We start from the raw sequence: 8,915 nt of genomic DNA, 5'->3' as shown, positions 1-8,915 counted from the left end.
TGCATTAAACCAGGCTTGACATTCACTTTCTGCATATCGAACTAGTTCCAATTGGTCTCTGTCTATTCCCCTGAAAAGTTTATCATTACGAGCCTTCCAAATATACCATATTATCCAGGGATAAGGATCCCTGTCTTGGTCTGGTTATAAGATTTCATTCTTCCTCCAGAATAGATAGTCCATGTTCGTGTAGACGCTTGCCACTGGAAATATACGTGGGCTTGTAGGAGTTGCTGATAGGGACCATACTTGGAGTGCGGGAGGGCATTCAAATATTGCATGTGTTACAGATTCTTCTAATTCTCCACACCTTGGGCAATAATTATCGCACCTCATATTCCGCCTTACTAGGTTCCTCGTTACTGCCACCTGACCCGTTATCAATTGCCATATAAGATAGCACATCTTCCTTGGTGCTTTTTACTTCCAAGCAAAGGCCTGAAGTGTAGTGATACTTGGTTCCAATATTTCTTTTTCCTCTTCTGGCTTCAACAGGTTTTGAGCAACCCAATACCCAGATTTAACTGTATACTGGCCATTCTTCGTGTAATTCCAGCAGAAAGTATCACGGCGATGAGTAGAGCTTATGGCAGGTGCTACAGGTGTAGCTGGTCTAGCAGGTATCGTTGGAATCCACAGATCCTCCCACACTTTGACTTCATAACCAGAATGAATCTTCTGTCTGATCCCCAGAAGTAAAAGCTTCCTTGCGGCGTAAATGCTTGTCCACACATATGATGGACTACTTGCAGAGATTTCTCCCAATGGCGAGGTCATCCTATAATATCTCCCCCTCAAGACTCGGGCAACCAGTAAATCAGGGTACTGAACCAATCTCCATAATTGCTTTGCCAATAGTGCTAGATTAAACTCATGGATTAAACGGAAGCCAATTCCGCCCTCTTCTTTTGGTAGACAAAGCTTTTCCCATTTCGCCCAATTGCTTTGCCAAGTACTTTCCCATCCCACCATTTGTGCAATGGCACTAGCGAGGCTTTCACAAATCTCCAACGGGAGCAGAAACGTCGACATAACATATGTCGGAAGAGCAAGCAAAATGGATTTGATCATTACCTCCTTCCCCCCTTTTGAGAGCCATCTACATGTCCATCCATTTACTCTATGCATCAGGTTATCCTTTAGGAATGCAAAGAGTTTGCATTTAGAGCCACTAATATCCTCTGGAATTCCCAAGTACTTTTCCATCCCACCATCATTATTTATCCAGTATTTAAGAGTCAACAACAGTAAGTATTAACTAAATGAGTTTTGTTTATATCTATTTTTGAGATTTTCGTATACATACCGAGTATTATATTATACTAGGGGGTGTCCGCGCTCTACGCGGAATATTGTTTTATTATTGCTAAGAGCATGATTTTTTGGATAATGTAATTATGTTATCGTTTTTATTTGTTAAAAACATTTTTTGGTGTTTTTAGTGTGTTATGTAGTAGGAGGGGATAGATTAATATATTTTGTGTTTGTTTTTTTGAATAATGTGTTGTTGTGTGTATAGTACTTGTTAGTAGTGAGTGAGCCTTTAACGTAAAAGAATATTGAATTTCAATAACTTTTTGTTGATTTTAAGATTAATGATTTCAGCGTCAAAATTGTATTATATTTTTTCATATTTTTGAAAATTATAACTTTTAAGATGTTTTTTTGTCCTCTCTCTATATTTTGACCATGACGTCACCGTCTATGTATTTCGTTACCTTTCTGGTATGCGGTGCTTTTCACCATCACCGGAAAAAGACTCACCTCTTTCTCTTGTTCTTCCTTATCTTCTTCACCTGTGAGATTATATAGTATTTGTTGTACATTGGGTTTATGAGTTTTCAGTTGTTCGGTTGATTCTCACCGCATTGTAGGATGTTCCCGTCAATATTGAGTCATTGACTGCTCCTCTTCTTTCTTAGATTTCAGCAGATGTTAGGAACTGCATCTCCTTAGTTGGATCAGAGTTTAGTCGTCTTTGATGTTGTATTCCTTGTCGTTGGCTTACTGTCAATAGTCTCTGCTCGTCTTGGTTTTCAAGATCTAGTTTTTGGTGTTCTGACTTCTATGCTCTCTTTCATAGCTCGAGGACGGCTCCATAGTTTGCTGATTTCTTTTCGTCTCCCTTTCCCTCTCTATTCTCGCATCTCTTTGCAGTTTTCATCGCATCTCTGGTGGCTCTCCCTTTCACCATGTTTGCCACTCGAGGTTTGGATAATGTTTTCGTTCATGTATGCTATGTGAGTTTGGAAGGTTATTCTGGTCTTAAGTTTAGTCTCTGATTTTTCGGTGGTTGTCTTTCATTCTCCCTCCCTCAAGTTGTTTCTTTTCTTTCCGTGTTTCCCTTGGTATAAGTGTGCGGAGTTATTCTCTTAGAGCTTTGGTCCCTTCTATCCAAGCTTTGTGGTTTTTCACTTGCATGACCGTCTCGTATGTTCTTGATTAGTTTGTGAGGTGTTTCTTACTTTTTAGCTACTGATTGTGATTCCGGTGCTTTAGGCATATATCTTCCTGCTTCTTGGTGGCTTTGGCTTTTCAATTATTATTCTCCATCTGGCCCGCTTTCTTGGTTATTTGCGTCGGTGATATAGTTTCTTATTCTTAGTTTGATTATTTATGATATTAATAGTGAAATAAATATATAATTTGTAAAAATAATAAAAATTAGTAAAAATAATACAATGGTGAAAGTTTATGCTATTTTTAGTCGTGAATAAATTAAATATTTAAAATATATTTATATTATTTTATTTATTTATTTCACAACTAAAAATTACATAAATTTTCATTATTTTATTATTTTTAACTATTTTATAATAATTTATTTACAAATAATATTTTTATTTTATTATTAAAAATTATAAAATAACCAAACTAAAATGAAGAAACTAGAGCAGACACATAATCTAAACCTAAAACCTCCACATTCACAAAAAAAAAAACTGAAAATGCCATAATAACGCTAACTCAATAAATGTCCGGAGCTGGAAGGAGATCAAGAATGAAAACTAACTTACTTCACCTTACCATAGAGTATCTTGGCCAGAACAAGCAAAGGTTAGAGAATGTTAGAAAGATAAAATCTAAGATAAAGCAATCTCCGAACACAAAGGAACGCAATCAAACACTAATGCAAAGAACCAAAAAAGCAGGCCAGAGGAAGAATAATCACCGGAAGGCTAAAGTCACCACGAAGCCGAAAGGCACATGCCTAAATCAGCAGAAGCACAACCACCAGCCAAAAGGTAAGAATCATCTCATAAACTAAACAAGCATATACAAGGTGTCTCTGCCGACAAAGCTCTAGATATAAGAGACCAAAACTCTAAGAGACTAACTTCACAAACCTATACCAAGGGAAGGAAGGGAAAAAGATAAACAACCTGAGAAAAAGAGAATGGAAGGTAAGCACCGAGAAATCAGAGCCTAAGCTTAACACCAGAAGCAACCATCTAAGCCAACAGAGCATGCACATAGAAAATCCCTATCCAAACCTGGATTGGCAAACATAGCGAAAGGGAGAGCCACCAAAGATGCTAGCAGTGATGAAAGCTGCAACGAGATGAGAGAACAGAGAAGGAAGGGGAGACGAAACAAAATCAGCAAACCATGGCACCGTCCTCGAGCAATGAAAGAGATCATAGATGTCAGATCACAAAAAACCAGATCTTTTTGTGACAAGTGTAAAGGGGGTTTGATGACATGTGTCCCCATGTATTTTTGTTTTTACATTTTAGGTCTTTCTTCTTTTACACTATTGCAATTTGGCTTAGTACTCTCTAATTGTGCTCTATTATTTTTCTCACTTTCACCATGTTTGCCATGATAAATAAAGATATATGCCTAAAGCACCGAAATCACTTTCACCATATTTTTCTCAATTTAGGAAGATATATGCCTAAAGCACCGGAATCACAACCAGTAGCTAAAAGGGAAGAAACACCTCACAAACTAAACAAGACGGCCATGCAAGTGCAAAACCACAAAGCTCTGGATAGAAGGGACCAAAGCTTCAAGAGACTAACTCCGCACACCTATACCAAGAGAAATATAGAAAGAAAAGAAACAACTTGAGAGAGGGAGAATGAAAGACAACCACTGAGAAATCAGAGACTAAACTTGAGACCAGAAATAACCTTCCAAGCCCACATAGCATACACGAACGAAAATATTATCCAAACCTGAAGTGGCAAACATGGTGAAAGGGAGAGCCACCAGATATGCGATGAAAGCTGCAAAGAGATGCGAGAATAGAGAGGGAAAGGGAGACGAAACGAAATCAGCAAACTATGGAGCCATCCTCGAACTATAAAAGAGAGCATATAAATCAGAACACCAAAAAATAGATCTTGAAAACCAAGACGAACATAGACTATTGACGGTAAGCCAACAACGATGAATACAACATCAAACACGACTAAACTCTGACCCTACCAAAGAGACACAGTTCCTAACATCAGCTGAAAACTAAGGAAGAAGAGGGTCTGTCAATATTAACTGGAACAGCTTACAATGCCGTGAGAATCAACCGAACAAATGAAACTCATAAACTTGATCTACAACAAATACAATATAATCTCGCATGTGAAGAAAGCAAGGAAGAACAAGAGAAAGAGGTGAATCTTTTTCCGGTGATGGTGAAAAGTATCGCACACCAGAAAAATAACGAAATACATAGGCGGTGACAGCTCAAGGTCAAAATATGGGGAGAGGGCAAAAATCATAGTTATAATTTTCAAAAAAAAAATATAATACAATTTTAACGCTGAAACCGTTAATCTTAGAATCAAAAAATGCGTAGATGCAAAGTTATTGAAATTCAATATTCTTTTACGTTAGAGGCTCACTTCACTACTAACAAGTACTATACACACATCAACAAATTATTCAAAAAAACAAACACAAAATATATTAATATATCACCTACTACTACATAACACACTAAAATACCAAGTAATACTCTTGACAAATAAAAACGACAACAAAATTACATTATCCAAAAAATTATGTTTTTAGCCATAATAAAACAATATTCCACACGAAGCGCGGACATCCCTAGTTTAGAAGAAAAAAAATTATTGTCTAACCAAGTGATGAGTTTTGATGGATAATTTAAAGCTGAACAGAACAAAACCTGAATTGTAACGTCTCAACTGTCTCTGCCCATAAATTCTTATCTATATATATAAAGTAGACTTTTCTCTCTTCTTATGACATGTGGATTGGATGTTTGTTAACATGTGTCCTCTTTTTTTATCTTTTTACATTTTAGATCCTTCTTCTTTTATACTATTGCAATTTGGTTCATTATTTTCTAATTATGCACTATCTAATCCTTCTCACACTAACTATCATCATTTGAAGTTTGATAATCTATTTTATTGTTCAAAAAATTGCAAAACGAATAAAGAAATAAGTAAAAAATATAAATGTATTTTAATATTTAATTTATTCACTGCTAAAAATAACATAAACTTTCGCTATTTTATTATTTTTTACTATTTTCTATTATTTCATTTACAACTATATATTTATCTTAATATTAACCAAACTAAAGCAAAATACATAATCTAAACATAAAACCTCTATAATCATAGAGAAAAAAATACCAAAGTAACACTAACTCAATAAAGGTCCAGAGCTCAAAGGCGATCAAGAACGAAAATTAACTTACCTCACTTTATCATTGATTGTCTTGGCCAGAACAATCAAAAGTCAGAAAAATGAAGAAAGATAATCTTGAGATAAAGCAATCGCTCGAACACAAAGGAGCGTGATCAAAGACCAATGCAAAGAACCAAGAAAGCAGGTTAGAGGAAAAATAATCAACAGAAGGCTAAAATCACCACGAAGCAGGAAGAGACATACATAACGAACGATAAGGATAACCACCAGCTAAGAGGTAGGAATCACCTCACAAACTAAACAAGCACAAACAAGACGTCTATGCAAGTGAAGGACCACAAAACTCTGGATAGAAGGGACCAAAGCTCCAAGAGACAAATACCACACACTTATACTAAGGGAGGCAAGGGAAGAAGAGAATAACCTGAGTGAGGGAGAACGGAAGCCAACCCCCGAGAAACCAGAGCCCAGACTTGAGACCAGAAACAATCTTCCAAATCTACAGAGCATATTCGGAGGAGAACACTATCCAAATCTGGAATGGCAAACATGGCGAAAGGGAGAGTCACAGAGATGCAAGCAGCCATGAAAGTTGCAACGAGATGGGGGAACATAGATGGAAGGGTAGACAAAACGAAATCATTCAATCGCGGAGCCGTCCTCGAGCTATAGAAGTCAGATCACCAAAAACCATATCTTGAAAAATAAGACGAGAAGGGATTGTCGATGCTAAGCCAACGACGAGGAAAACAACTTCAAAGACGACTAAACTCTGACCCAATCCAAGGAGATGCAGTTCCTAACAAGAGACGAAATCTAAGGAAAAAGAGGAGAAAAAGGTGAGGAAAAACAAGAGGACATATGTGAGTCTTTTTCGGTGATGGCGAGAATCACAACATAACAAAAAGGTAAACGAAATGCATAGATGGTGCCGGCTCAATGTAAAAATATAGGGAGAGAGCACAAAACATCTTTAAAAGGTAATGTAAAAAAACATGAGGACACATGTCAACAAACCCCCTTCCACATGTCATAAAAAGGGAAAAAATCAACTTTATATATATAGATTATTTTATTTATTTCTTGATTTTTAGGGACCAATAAATATGAAAAGGATTAGATAATGCACAATTAGAAATTGATGGAGCAAATTGCAATAATCTAAAAGAAGAAGGATTTACAATACAAAAAAAAACATGAGGACACATGTCAACAAACCCCCCTTCCACATGTCATAAGAAGGGAAAAAACCAACTTTATATATATAGATGTAGTTTGGAAAACGGGTTGTTGTGTCACCATCAAAGGGATACTTCCAAAATTGGTATTATTGGGGATGATACACCTGTAATCTGAAAGTGTAGGAATATGAAGAATTTTCTTGCGATGATGGAACTCAATCGAAGTACAACTGTAAGACGTTTAGCGATGTTAATCTGGTTTTCCCAAGAAATATTCTATTAGATATGTGTAGTTAGTTTTATAACATTTAAATTTTTTTTTTTTTTTGACAGCAAACATTTACAAACTCATATTGACTCTGTAAACCAGATCGGTAACTCCGCATCCATGTGAACGACGAAGGACGTTTGTTTCCTAGCACTGCGTGCTAAGCTATCCGCCCGTAGATTCTCCGTTTTGGGTACATGAACGATGTCTGAGTTGTGGAAACTTCTTTTTAAAAGCCTAATATCTTCCAGATAGCTTTCAAATGCTGGCAATTCTTCTGGTTCCGAAACCATCTTCACCAGTTGCGAACAATCCGTTGCAAATGTGACCTGAAACTGTCTTAAATTCTTCATACATTCCATTGCCCATATGAGTGCCTCCACCTCCGAATGCAGGGGTGAAAGACATGCTCTGACATTTCTTGCCCCTAATAAGCCATCAAACCCCGGTAGTGTACTATACCAGCCGTGTCCGGAAAATTCTTCCTTATCCTTCCATGATCCATCTATAAAGCACCATCGTCCCTGAGTCACAAGTGTAGAACTGGTTTGTACCTGTTGTTCTCTCGTTGGATCATTTGCTACATGTGCCTCAGCCCAGAGTGATGATTCCAATTCTGCCTTTTGAAGTGTTTCTCTTGGATCAATAACTAAAGGGAAGTTTACTCAAATATACAATATTTTAGTACAATTGACTACAACAACACATATCTTTTTTTTATTACTGGCACTTTTTAAATACCAAGCGCGCCATTTTTTTACGTTATGAGAAAAAACGTATTTACAAAAATGCCATTACTTTTTAATGCCACGTAATCAAAAACCCGGTGCCACGTAGGAATTCGGTTCTGTGATTTCATTAAGTCGGCCGTAAAGAGCTATATACGTCATTACAGCTGAGTTATTGCTATGTTGCGGCTGAATTAAACAACGCGGCTGACTTGAGAGAAAACAGCTGATTCAAGAACATAAATCAGCCGTTAGTTATGGCTGGTTTACAGAAATCTGGCTGATTTATGGGATAACGGCTGACTTACGTACACAAGTTACGCCTGACTTATATATCGACGGTTTGATTTCTGTAAAATTTGGCTGAGTTGTAGTTAAGATACGGATGAGTTATGTTTCCACGGCTGAGTTAATGAACATCGACTGGCTGAGTTGTAAAATAAGGGTTTATGTTATTCTTCATTCTTCATCTTCTTTATCTATCTTCTTCAACTTATTCTTTATCTTTCTCTGAGATCTTATGGTTCTGGTAATTATTGTTTCAGCAACTGGGTCTGAAAACATAGACTTTTTAAAATTGAAAATCTGAGACAGATCTACTACAGTCGTCGGCGTTTTCGATGATGATCGGTTAAAGAAGAAGCTTCCTCTCCTCCAGTTTCATGTATGGCGGTCTTATATCCTGCTGCTCCCCCTCTCATTGGATTCGTCGTCTTGCAGAAGAAAAAAGATTCAAAGAGAGAGATGAAGAAGCTAAGTCGCGTAAATTGTAAGAAAAGAAGAGAGTTGAATAAAAAAAATAAGAAAATGAGAGAAGATGAAGATGATGATGAATTTGAAAGCTGAGTTTATATGTTTGATGACTCAGATGGTGTGTCATCTGAATATGATAACTTTAGTTCATACATTAAGTCTTCAACACATACGTTATGGTTGAATTATCCTTACGTTTCGGCTGAGTTATGCATACGTTACGGCTGAGTTTATAATTTTTATAACTTTATAGTTTTAGGGTTTAAAGTTTAAATTTAAGAAAATATTTAAGTTTTAATATTGTTTTCAAATGATTAACTTTATAATTTTTATAACTTTATAATTCTATAGTTTAGGGTT

The sequence above is a fragment of the Brassica oleracea genome, chromosome C4 (genome assembly GCF_000695525.1).
Source record: "Brassica oleracea var. oleracea cultivar TO1000 chromosome C4, BOL, whole genome shotgun sequence".
NCBI classification, from domain to species: Eukaryota; Viridiplantae; Streptophyta; class Magnoliopsida; order Brassicales; family Brassicaceae; genus Brassica; species Brassica oleracea.
Note: the sequence above shows the minus strand (reverse complement) of the source record.